We start from the raw sequence: 12,532 nt of genomic DNA on the forward strand, positions 1-12,532 counted from the left end.
TGGCACCTGGCTACCCTCTACTCGCAGTACCCAGAAAAGCACTTTGGAAGGACTGAAGGTGGGAAATTCAGGGGGAGTGCCTTACACACACACACACTATCCTTGATCCTCACTGACACTGAGGTGGGCCTTTGCCCTGGAACCAGAGCCCCTGCCAGCTCCTGGCAGCCCAGTTCTCTGAGCATCTCCAGGAATGGAAACCATTCCTGACTCGCAGCAAAACACCGCTTCATTTAAGCCACGATTTATTACCAGCATGTTTTCAGTTTCAGGCGATGCCTTGAAAAGGTCAGCTTATATGAATATTTAGAAAAAGCAGATCATAAAATAAGAGAGACTTGGTATTTGGGTTTTTTTTTTCCCTTTGATGAAGAAAATTCAGGCTTGCTCTTATCCTGGGCAAGCTCCTGTACTCGTTACTCGACCTGCATTTACTCTTTAAGGAGGAAGATGTCCTAGGACGGCATTTAGGGGAAAGATGTGTGTCGTGGGAATTGTACAGGACTTGAAACTGGGGCAGCAAGCCCTGAACATGGGACCTACTTGTCATCTACTGTCCGTGAAGACGGCAAGTGAGGAGAACATGTCTGCTCTGAGGGGCCTGTTCAGTGCCTAATTGTTTTGTATTTGTTTCAGCTGATGGCCACTCTTTTCATTAGGGGCTTTTAACCGGTGAGTCATCTTTTGAAAATACAAATTTGATGGGGCCAGTTCTTCTTTTAAAATCTCTTGGCTCCCCCTTGCCGGAGGAGAAAGTACAAAATCCTTAACCTCGCCGCCAGGCCTTCCATGCTCTGACTGCAGCTTTCTTGTTAGCCTCATGCATGACTCTCCTCTCCCTTCCTCCCATCCCTTCCCCTCCCATCCTCTCCCATTCACACAGTGGTGATTTACTGGATTATATTGTACAGTGAGCTTTGTAAAAAGTAAGCTAGTATTTTTATTCTTTATTTCATGTAGTAACTGTTTTAAAAATAACTTTATTTTTATGCTTAGTAGGATAGATTTTCTTTAAACCCTCAAGTTTTCAATCAGTCTCTAAAATGTATAGTCTTGATGTTTTGTATAACCTTGATAATCATTCTTTACAAAATTCTGGGTTTATTTTTGAAAAGATGCAGATTATACATTTTAAAGTAGTTATTTGTTCAGCTTTTTCTGCTCCTTTTTCTAATTGTGTCAGACAACTGAATAATGATTTACTTAGCTCATTTGCAGTCTCTGATGATGGTTAGGAGGCTCAGCTCCTAGTGTCCCTGATTTTTGCTATCCCTCGATTCTTGCTTTTTTCTAGTCTTCCCTCTTTCCCAGATCTCATCCACAGTGATTATGCTCTTCAGATTCCATACGAGCACTATTTCTTGGTTCCCTACTGCCCACCAGACTCTATGCTGAGTGCCAAGTGTAGAATGTGGAAAAAACAGCCAGGCTGCCTCTCCCTTGACATCTCATTCCACAGAGCCTGACACTTAAAAAGAATGGAGGCTTTTATGCAGAGTTTGACAACTTGTAGAAACAGAAGGTGGGGCACATTTATTTATTTTCTCATGTCCATACCCCCACGTGCAATCAGTTTGTAGTCTCTGGAGAAAACTCACTGTGAATTTAATAAGACCTCCCTTTGATGCCTCCAACATAGACACTTCTCAGGTCTGGCTCCTTTTGGTAGTGTTTGCCTTTAGCCTCTTAATAACCAGTAATAGCATTTTGTTTCACCTCTAAAATTAGACCACTTCTATAAAGTTTGGCCTTTTATGATTGATTTACAGCACTCTGTAGAAGGGTTAGCTAAATGTATATTTTATAAATGCCATGTAATTCAGAGTTACAGTTCAGGGTAAAACAAAGCTTGTCAACCTATTTTAACTTAAAAGTGTTTGTAGCTTTGCTTGGTTGGTTGGTTATGAGCTGATCTACTATTATTCTCATCATTGTCATCATCACCAGTTTAATTCACGTTTTCAGTGAAGGCTTTTGTTAAAGTCAAACAAATAAGTAGAAATCTAGTGAATGTAAGGCATTTTTGGATATGAATTGTATTCATCTTTCTGCTCAAGAACTTCCGGAGAGGGCAGATAAGTTTGCCATTGCGTGAAGCATCCAAGGAGGAATGGTGTCCCATTTTTCTTAATTCTATCATGACATAGTCAAGCATGTTCTTTAGCTCATTATTAGCCACAGTCATACACTGAACTGTGTCTCCCCAAAATTGATATGTCAAAGCCCTAACCCCGAAACCTCTGAATGTGTCTGTATTTGAAGACAGAGCTTTTAAAGATGCCATTAAAATTAAGTAAGGTCATATGGGTGGACCCTAATCCAATCTGACCGGTGTTCTTAGAAAAAGAGAAACTTTAGACTCACAAAGACACACCAGGGGTGTGTGTGCACACAGAGGAAAGACTGTGTGAGGACACTGCGAGAAGGCTGCCATCTGCAAGCCAGGACGAGCAGCCTCAGGAGAAACGGAAGCTGCCGCACCTTGACCTTGGACTTCCAGCCTCCAGAACCGCGAGAAAACGAATTTCTCCTGTTTGAGCCTCCCTATCTGTGGTATTTTATCTTGGCGGCCCCAGCAGACTGAGACAGCCACCAAGCCTATATCAAAGGATCCCACTTCAGAGCAGAGTCCTGTGAGATGACACGAGCCGGCATCCTCTCTGTCTTTGTCAGTGGGGAAGTCAAGGCAAAGGAGACTCCAGGCTCTTGATGCAGTGGGGCAGCGGCAGGGCTGAGGGGAGCCACCTCTCCTGGATCCCCTAGCAGGGTCCCCACCTGGTGGCCCAGTGCACCTCGAGCTGTGCCAGGGACCCAGGAGGATTCAGGGAGGAGGGCCTTCTAGAATCCTCGGAGCAGTGATCTGGGCTTCACCCAGGAGTGTTCCTTCTCTTTCCCCTGATCTTAACAAAACATCTGAGCACTAAATCTGAAACTCTTTCTCTAGTAGAGCCACGTGGTGCCTGCGTCTAGCACCCATGAGTGAGGAGCCGGAAACGTTCTCCCACGCCAGCTCTGCGGGTTGCTGGCTACTTGTGCTTGGGTGTAAATGCTCACATTGCGTCTTCTGTTCCTGCCACATTTAACGCTTCAGCCTGGATGCAGCTTTATCTCTGCTTTGGGAATTTTCTACATCTTATTTACGAGTATTAAAATTCTGGTGTCTACCCCCACTGGGATGACAGCACCAGAAGAAGCCTGCATGGAGTCCAGGAACCTCCAGGCTGGCCGCTGGAGGCACCTCGGCTGGTCTGAAATGTGCTGACAGGGCCCAGCTGAGCCAGCGTTGGATGGAGGCAGGTGGGAGGCAGGAGGCACGGTTACTCTAGGTCATGCAAGACACAGAAGAAGCAGGCCTGGGCAGGAGGGAGCTGGGCGCTGGCCATCAGCATCTCAGGTGTCGCGGGTGGTGCAGCTGGGACCCAGGGTGTTCTGAGGCCCTTCCACCTTTCCTAGGTGTTTGCAAGACCCTCCTGTGCGCTTTGTGCTGTGCGTTCCTGACCCAGGGGTTGGAGCTGGGAGGGGTGGTGACAGAGATGGGAGAGGGTAAAGCACTGCTGCTCTGCAATGGTGCAGAGTAGAGAGGAAGGAAGGGCCCTCATGCAAATACAGTGAGCAGCATAGGATGATGTTGGATGAAAGGCTAAACTCAAAGTGAGCTCTGAATGAGAAATGGCCAGGTCTCCGGGGGCTGGAGTAGGGAAGGTACTCTTTTACTCTGGATGGAGGCTGCAGGCTCCTGGATGCCTTGGCAAAGAGGCAGGAGGAACAGCCAGGGGTGACCAGGTCTGTCCTTGAGTCTGTCACATTAGGGGTTTGGGGCTTCTGGGCTCCTTCCCCACCTAAGACCCCACTGTGTAGTTGAGACCTCTCATGGAGTCCCCATAGTGTCCCTAAAGTTGAGGGGTGGGCCGGGGAGGCACTCTGAAATTCCCTCTTCCTTCTTTAGGGCTGTCACAGGATTGTGACAGGGTCAGGAAGATATGGGATGGCCAGGGAGAGTTCCCCTGGCTCAGAAGCAGCCAGGAGCAGGGGCCGCCATCATCAAATCAAAGACCCCTTCCTTACCCATGGTGACTTGTTGGCTGGGAACCCAAAGAAAACTCAAGGATCCCCACTCCTGGGCAGAAGAGTAGGGGTCGGCATGTCGGTAACAGCCTCATGCAGGCCTACAGCGGCCAGCCCTGTCCTAGAGAGGGCTCATTTGAGCCACTCAGCAGACAGCAAGGCATCTATTAGAAACTCATTTATTCCTTGCCCGTTTACGCTCCACTTAGTGAATTTGTTTGGAATGTCTGCTTTCTGTTAGACACTAGTGCTCCAGCCTAGAGCAGGGGGTGGCAGCCTTTTTCTTTTAAAGTATGGAACACTTCACATCTTTGTGTGTCATCCTTGTGCAGGGGCCATGCTAATCTGCTCTGTGTTGTTCCAGAGTGTATATGTGCTGGAACATGTACTGCCAAAGAGAGCACAGGCTTTTTCTATAGATTAAATATTTGGGGGATTCCCAGGTGACTCAGGGGTAAAGAATCCGCCTGCCAATTAAGAAAACTCAGGAGATGTGGGTTTGATCCCTGAGTTAGGAAGATCCTCTGGAGAAGGAAATGGCAACCCACTCCAGTATTCTTGTCTGGGAAATCCCAGGGACAGAGGAGCCTGGCTGGCTACAGTCCATGGAGTTGCAAAGAGTCAGACACAACTTAGCAACTAAAGAATAACAGCAAAAATACTTTAGCTTTGAGGGCCATGTTGTCTCTGTTGTTGTACTGTCCTCTTATGCAGCAGAAGCCACCACAGACAATACACAAGGGCATGGGTGTAGCTTTGTTCCAGTAAAACTTGATGGACAGGCACCGGCCTGGATTTGGCCCAGAGACCACAGTTAGCTGCCCTCCCTGGACTGGAAACATAGAAGTAAACAAAAGTAAACATAGACTCTGTCTCTATGAAGCTTACACTCTAGGCAAGGAAGACAGGAGTTAATCCTATAATTACAAGTATAAATTATAATTATGAACCCAGGTACTTGAAAGGAGAGAGACCCTCTCTATAAATAGGAGGGTGATACAGCCTCAGGTCAAGGCAGGCTTCCCTTGGGAGTTGATATTTGACTTGGGCTCTGAATCAGCATTAACAGGTGAAGAGAGAGGAAACAGTGCACAGAAAGGCCCTGTGGCAGAAGTATGGGATATTCTGGAAACTGAAACACGGCCAGTGTGCAGGAGCATACAAGAGGACCAGGAGCAGGGGGATGAGGCAGGATGGAAAGTAGTCACCAGTCCAGGCACAGCCTGGAGCGGGGAGGCTTAAAGCAGGGGAGAAAGAGGATCAGATGTGCATTTTGAGAAAAGTCTCTCTGGCTGCACCAGAGAAAAGCAAGTGAGAACTGTTGCAAGAGAGGGAGGTGGCTACGGAGGTAAAGAGAATTGGATGGAGATAAAGATTTCAAAAGGAGTGTTAGTGGGGTGGCGATGGAGGGAGAGGCTCCTAGGTGTCAGGTTTGTACAGTCGATGGTTAGTGGTACTGTCTACCAGAGGCCTGGGGAAGTCCCTGATGCTTTGCCTTGTTTGGATCAGAGGAAGAGGTGTGGTACATTGAGTTGCCTTTGAGACATCAGGTTAGAGGTGGTGGATAAGCAGTGAGATGGACAGATCTGGAATGCAGAGGAAAGGTAAGGGCTGAAATCATGTGTTTTCAGGAGCCATCAGCATATGGAAGGTAAGAAATGCCCTGAGCATAGATCATGTAGGGAAAGGAGTAGAGTTTAAAAAAAAAAAGAGAGCCTAGAGAAAATCCTCAAGGAACTCTGATATTTAATAGCCAGAGAGAGAGAAGTGTTCCTGCAAAATAGAATGAAACAGCAACCAAGGGAATAGGGGGGAATGTATGAGATTGGGAAGGAAGTTTTTAAGCAAGCTTTGGGTTCAGCTTGTACACACAGACTGACCACTGATGCCCAGAGACTATTCTGACAGGTCAGTGCATCCACATAGCCAGTGCCTGTGCCATCCCAGTAGTTTATATCATGGTTGTCATCCTTGCTTTTAAGGAATGATCATCAGTATGGAAATCTTCTGGGATGGCAAACAGGATGAAAAGTAGAAACCTTCCAATGCATTCAGCACAAGTAGTATATATTGGTGGGGGCGTCCCTGGTGGCTCTAGGAAAGTCCCCGCCTGCCAGTGCAGGAGACATAAGAGACACAGGTTCGATCCCTGGGTCAAGGAAGATCCTCTGCAGGAGGGTATGGCAACCCACTCTGGTATTCTTTCCTGGAGAAACTCATGGACAGAGGAGCGTGGCGGGCTGTGGCCCATAGGTTTGCAAAAAGTCAGACACAATTATAGTGACTCAGCATGCAAACACATATCATTGGTGATCTTAATAGGAGAACCTGAGGGGCAGTGATGGACTGAGGAGTGAGCTGAAGAAGGAATGGGAGGTGAGCTACTAGACAGGAGGCCCAGGAAACCCCTGAAGAATTTTCACTGGGATGCAGGGAAGCTGAGCAGGACAGGTAGAGGAGAATCCAGAAGGGGATGGAGGTGGGAAGCTGAAATTTTTTTATAAGATGATAAATGATGAGATGGACTTATTGGTTCAACACACCTTCTGTGTACTTAGTCACTAACCAAACTTGTATCTATCTCATTTGTTGATTCATTATTTGATCCAACATTCTCATCTCATCCTTAGTGGAGATATTTACTATGTCACGAGCACCAAATTCATTTTATTTCCTTCTTTGCTTTTCCACAGGCATTTGTTGAGCACTTACTATCTGTCAAGTACGGGACAAGGTCCACTGATAGAGAGATGAGTAAGTTAGAGTATGTGTGTTCAAGAGCCTTATAGTTTCGTGCAGTTGTTATCAACCAAGGATAATTTTATCCCTTCCCTTGCCTGAGGGACACTGAGCAATGTCTGGAGATATATTTTGTTGTCATAAATTGGGGTGGGCATGTGAGAGGAAATCTAGGAATGCTACCAGCACCTGGTGGGTGGGGCCAAGGATGCTGCTAAATGTCCTCTAGTGCACAGGACAGTCCCCCGTCCCTCAAATTAGTATCCAGCCCAAAATGTGAATAGAGTGAAAAGCACCTCAGTAAATGGTAACTGCAGGAGCTCAGAGGATAGGTTCGTAGGCACCACCGTGGAGCTGGCAAGGCAGGAGGTGAGGGACAGACATGAGGGGGCAAGGTTCCTGCTTGGAAACTTCCAGTAATGCAGTATGGGGGCACCATGGCCAGAAAGGCTGAAGTCAATAGAGTAGGGCTGAGGCCACAGTTACCTTACCGAGGATTTTGGGGGTTTTGTCTATTCAGTAGGAAACCTCTAAAGGGTTTTCAATGAGAGGAAACCAGATTTGGGTCTTAGGAAGATCATTTGGGGGACAGACAAGAGCAAACAATAAGTGCTAACATTTATTAAGAACCTACTGTGTGTCAGTAGGCTTCTGAGTACTTTTTTGAACACTTCGTTTAATCTCCCAGCAGCCCTATGGGTAGCTGCTTGTGTACCCATTATACAGCTGAGGAGACTGAGGCAGAAGGTCAAAACGCTGATGAATGGGGAGGCATTCCTTGACTGAGACTGAGCTTGTGCACAAGCCTGAGACAGCCTGTGGTTTTTCCCACCTCCCACTTTGTGTCTGGGCTCTCCAACCAGATTGGAGCGTCCACAGGGTCTCAGTTCATAATTCATATGTTCCAGCTCTCCCTGCAGCTGCACCAAAAGTTCCACACCTGCAGCTTTGAGGAGTGTGGAATCAAAGTAGCCAGTTTAATTCTTCCTGAATAGGAGTTTTCATGGAGCTGTTCATTTTTTAGCGACTGTGGCTAAAATGCCCCCATGGAAAGAGAAACACTTGCTTCTGGAAAATTGTATTCACTCTTTGCTGCCTGAGACCTCTAAGTGGACCCCAGTGACCTCATGTAGCTTCCCTATTAGGACACCCTGCCTCACTATCAAATTCACCTTTTCTCCTCTATTTTTGCTGGGGGTAGGGAGGGGGAAAGTGGATTTGCATGACTTATAAAATTTAAAGTACGTCTCAGGACCCAAAGCCACATCACTAGCCAGCACAGATCTTGCTTTCCTGGGTTTTAATTACAGTGGCTCCTCCTCCCATTATCTGGGCTTCCCTGGTGGTTCAGATGGTAAAGGGTCTGCCTGCAATGAGGGAGACCTAGGTTCGACCGCTGGGTCAGAAAGATCCCCTGGAGAAGGAAATGGCAACCCACTCCAGTACTCTTGCCTGGAGAATCCCATGGACGGAGAACCCTGGTAGGCTACCATCCATGGGGTCGCAAAGAGTCGGACACGACTGAGTGACTTCACTTTCCTTTCCTTTTCCTCCTCCCACTAGGAGGGATGATCTAATGTAACAGCCCCTGGCCCAGGACTGACAGAAAGAGCTGGAGGCTGGGTTTGCCAGCCAGGGGGCAGGGAGTGCTCCCAGACAGAGGTGGGACCAGAGCACTCCCACCTGGCACCTGTCAGCAGGGCTCTTCCCATCTGGAAAGAAGACTGGAGGTGGATTTTCATGTTTACATGCGCTTTTCAATAAAAGTGTCTTCATTTTTTTAAAGCAATGGCAGCGTTCTGGCAGGGCTGAAGAAAAGCAAACTAGCCTGGGATCCAGAAGGAATACCCGCCAGAAGAGTGGGCAGGGGTCAGTGTAGAGAAATAACCTGCTACCAGGGGATTCTTGAGGTTGGCTCTGACCGGTGAGTTCACAGCCCCAAATTATCCCCAGCTGACAGATGCAAAGTCTAGGCCGTCCGCTGTCGCATGGTGTGTTCATGCGAGCAGCCCTGTTCTCCTCCTGCACTGTTGGTGGGAATGTTAAACTGGCTAAACCACTATGGAAAACAGTATGGAGGTTCCTTAAAAAGCTAAAAATATAGCCACATATGATCCAACAATCCTACTCCTGGGCATGTTTCTGGAAAAGACAAAAACTCTAATTCGAAAAGATACATGCATCCCAATGTTCAAAGCAGCGTTACTTACAACAGCCAAGACTTGGAAGCAACCTAAGTATCCATCAACAGATGAATGGATAAAGAAGATGTGGTGTGTATATATATATGCGTGTGTGTGTGGGGGGTGAGTGTGGGTCTGTATGTATATATGTGTGTATATAGATATGTATATTCCATTACACACAACGGAATACTATTCAGCCATAAAAAAGAATGAAATGTTGCCATTTGCAGCAACATGGATGCTGCTGCTGCTGCTAAGTCGCTTCAGTCGTGTCCGACTCTGCGACCCCACAGACGGCAGCCCAACATGGATAGACCTAGAGATTTCATACTGAGCAAAGTAAGCCAGACAGAGAAAGGCAAATGTTTATGGTATCACGTATATGTGGAATCTAAAAAGTACTATTTACAAAACAACAGATTCATAGACATAGAAAACAAACTTATGGTTACCAAAGGAGAGGGAGAAGAGGGATAAATTAAGAGCATAGGATGAACAGATATACACTATTACATATAAAATAGACAAGCAACAAGGATTTACTGTATAGCACAGGAAACTATATTCCACATCTTGTAAAAACCTATAATGATAAATCTGAAAATATATATATATATTACTGAGTCATTTTATTGTATACCTGAAACTAACACAATATTATAAATCAACTAACTTCAGTTTTTAAAAAGCCATGTTCTTATTTTCAGGCCTCCTTCTATGTTTCACTTCTTCCTTTAAGGATTCTGTGGTAGGACAGAAAATTCTCTAGGCTTCAGATTTCCCATCCAGTGAAAGGGTTGTTGCAAGAAAGACCTGCTCATGTCTCTAAGTGGGTTTGCGTTGTAGAGTAAACCATGGCTTTGCCAGTAGGACAACTGTACACCTATGGTGCTAAGGAAACTAACTTTGCACCCAAATGTAACACAGTTCCCCACATTCCCAAACAAAAGGGCTCCAAAAAAAATTTTAGTCGACCTGAATATATGGATATTTTTGGAATACAGTATAAATGAAACAACAAACTGTTTACTTATAATATGTAATTAATTACTTTAGTTACACATCTTTAAAATCACAAAATAAGTAAACTGTTAATTTTTAAATACTACTTTCTCCCACTTTTATTAGATGAGTCATTCTCCAAACCTGTCAGGTGCAGTTTCCACTGCAGAGTATCTTCTGTTCCCAGTGTATTTTGTTTATCCCTAGCCTAGAGTAGCTTTTCAAGTCCTCTGACAGTTTTCCAGAGCTCATGAGCCTCACTTACATCTACATTTTTAAGACAGCACTTTTATAATCAATGGATTATGCCTTCCTTCAAAATTTTATCCAAGTCACAGATCCCAATTCCCATAAGTTGAGGCAGTTTGCTTTTTTCTTTTTCATTTACCTTATAGGTGACTATTCATGATCTCTTGCAGCAATTAACCATTGTTGGGTTTCTGTTTAAAGTGACTTTTAAAAGTCTTGTTTGAAACAACATCCAAACACTAAAATTATGAAGTCAAAATCCCAAGAATAATTACCACATCTGTGTTAACTAAATCAGGTGGGAGAGTACATCTGAGAGATGAGAGTTTTTACAGATACAGAATCCATCAAATTGTATATTGGATATATTGAATTTAATATATGTAATACATATATTGAATTAAATTCAGTAATATTGAATTTAGAATATTTAATAATTTAATATATGATACCACACCCTTTTATTGAAGTGCAGTTGATTTACAGTGTTGTGTTAATTTCTGCTGTACAACAAAGTGACTGTACATATATACATATTATTTTTATATTCTTTTCCATTATGACTTACCCTTTTTTCTGAGGGATAATGGGAGATTCAAGGGAAAAGCGGTCATATATTTGGGCGTAGACAAAATGTTTTAACTTCTAAATTCTCCTCTAACACTCATCAGCTTATTACATTGCACACAGGAGGGTTTCTTTACTGGCTGTTGAGTAGTTAATGTCTGTCCACGTAGGTGGACACGTGCAATGAATCCAGAGCACAGAAAATGGTGCTGAGTCCACTCGGCCCCCCCAAGAACTCTGGCCACCATCTTTCCCCACTTCCCAAACACCGGTAACTGCAAGCCCCTTCTGGCCACCTTTCTGCCGACCTGCCGCTGGGCTTTTGTGTGGTTTAATGAACATAGAGTCGTTTGGAAATATGCACTGTGTTCCACAAAAGGAAATAGTAATATAATCAGAAATCATTATATTCCAGCACTTCAGCACTATTGCTACTATTAATGTCCATTATCAGTATATTACCTGAAATGTGTTTAACAGTCACAGGCACTAATCAAGTTGCCTGTCCTAGAGAATGTATATTCTCTCCGTCTGGATCACACTATGTATTGTGCTGTGACTGTTTTAAACTTTTTTTTTTTTCAGATAATTGGAACCTGCTACTTCATATTCTGAAAAGTAATGTAGTGGGTGAAGCCCTGAGAGGTTCAAAGCCTAGGCTTCCATCAGGGAAATAATGCAATTTCCATGAAGAATGATTATAATATTATTCAGTGATTACATGAAAGTGGGGGGGGGTCTGTTTTTGTTAGACTTTTGAAAGTGGCAAATTGAATTCCATCCAAGTAATCAGAGGTTATGAGTTTCCAGCACAGTATGTTTGCACATGTTGGAGGCTTATTTTCCCAGAGTCCTCCCTAGCCTGCTGCCCCCAGAGCCTTAGCTGGCCTAGAGGGACCGCCCTGAAGTGCCTGGGAGTGAATTCGCTGACAAGAGCTCTCAGCCGATGAGAACTTCGGGTTGGCTGCAGAAGCTCCAGCTTCCTCATACCCCAGGTGGGGTAACTCTGAGAAGTGTCCTTCTCCTTCCTCCCAGAGGTCCCCAGAGACACTGGCCCAGTGGCATGCTGCTTATCTAGGGCAACCTCTGTTGGTTTCCTTCACTTACCTGTCTCAGTTCCCCACTCACCGGCCTGAGCTTTCTCACCTCACTCTCCAAGTAAACCACTTGCCTCAAAGCACTATCTGAGTTCTACTTCCCAAGAGAGGCACACCTAGGCCCCCTGGCCCTCCGCCTTCCCATTTGCAGAGCATCCAGAGCGCTCTCCGGCTTCCCCAGTGACTCAGTGGTAAAGACTGCCTGTAAATGCAGGAGACACAGGTTTGATCCCTGGGTTGGGAAGATCCCCTGGAGAAGGAAATGGAAACCCACTCCAGTATTCTTGCCTGAAAAATTCCACGGACAGAGGAGCCTGGCGGGCCACAGTCGATGGGGGTCACACTGAGTCATACACGACTGTGTGACTGAACACACAGATGCCTCGCTGGATCTCTCTGTCCATTAAGCTGGCAGCACCCAGAAGTCTTCATGTTTCAAAGCATCACCCTCCTGAAAAATGAAAATTCTGAACTTTTTTTTTTAATCAGGAAAGTGATGGATATAATTTATTTCTCCCTCTTCTCTTAATTATTATTACCCCATTCAAGTGAGACACGATGATTTCATCCAAGTTGTATTTTAAATGCCCATAATCGATGTCCTCATTCATGTCCTCATAGCATGAA

The 12,532-nt window shown here is 45.2% G+C and overlaps 1 protein-coding gene and 1 non-coding gene across 2 annotated transcripts in view; one reads left to right on the forward strand and one right to left on the reverse strand.

Annotated features, from left to right (window-relative positions):
• The window catches only part of KLHL29 (kelch like family member 29), a 327,064-nt gene that overhangs the window by 68,138 nt on the left and 246,394 nt on the right, over window positions 1–12,532 (forward strand). The window lies entirely within an intron of this gene.
• LOC145504035 (U6 spliceosomal RNA) lies at window positions 4,353–4,454 on the reverse strand. Its single transcript, XR_014052027.1, has one exon. It is a non-coding gene; the product is annotated as a U6 spliceosomal RNA (small nuclear RNA).

This window comes from Giraffa tippelskirchi, chromosome 4 (assembly GCF_054371585.1).
Source record: "Giraffa tippelskirchi isolate mGirTip1 chromosome 4, T2T-mGirTip1v1.2.pri, whole genome shotgun sequence".
Classification (NCBI taxonomy): Eukaryota; Metazoa; Chordata; class Mammalia; order Artiodactyla; family Giraffidae; genus Giraffa; species Giraffa tippelskirchi.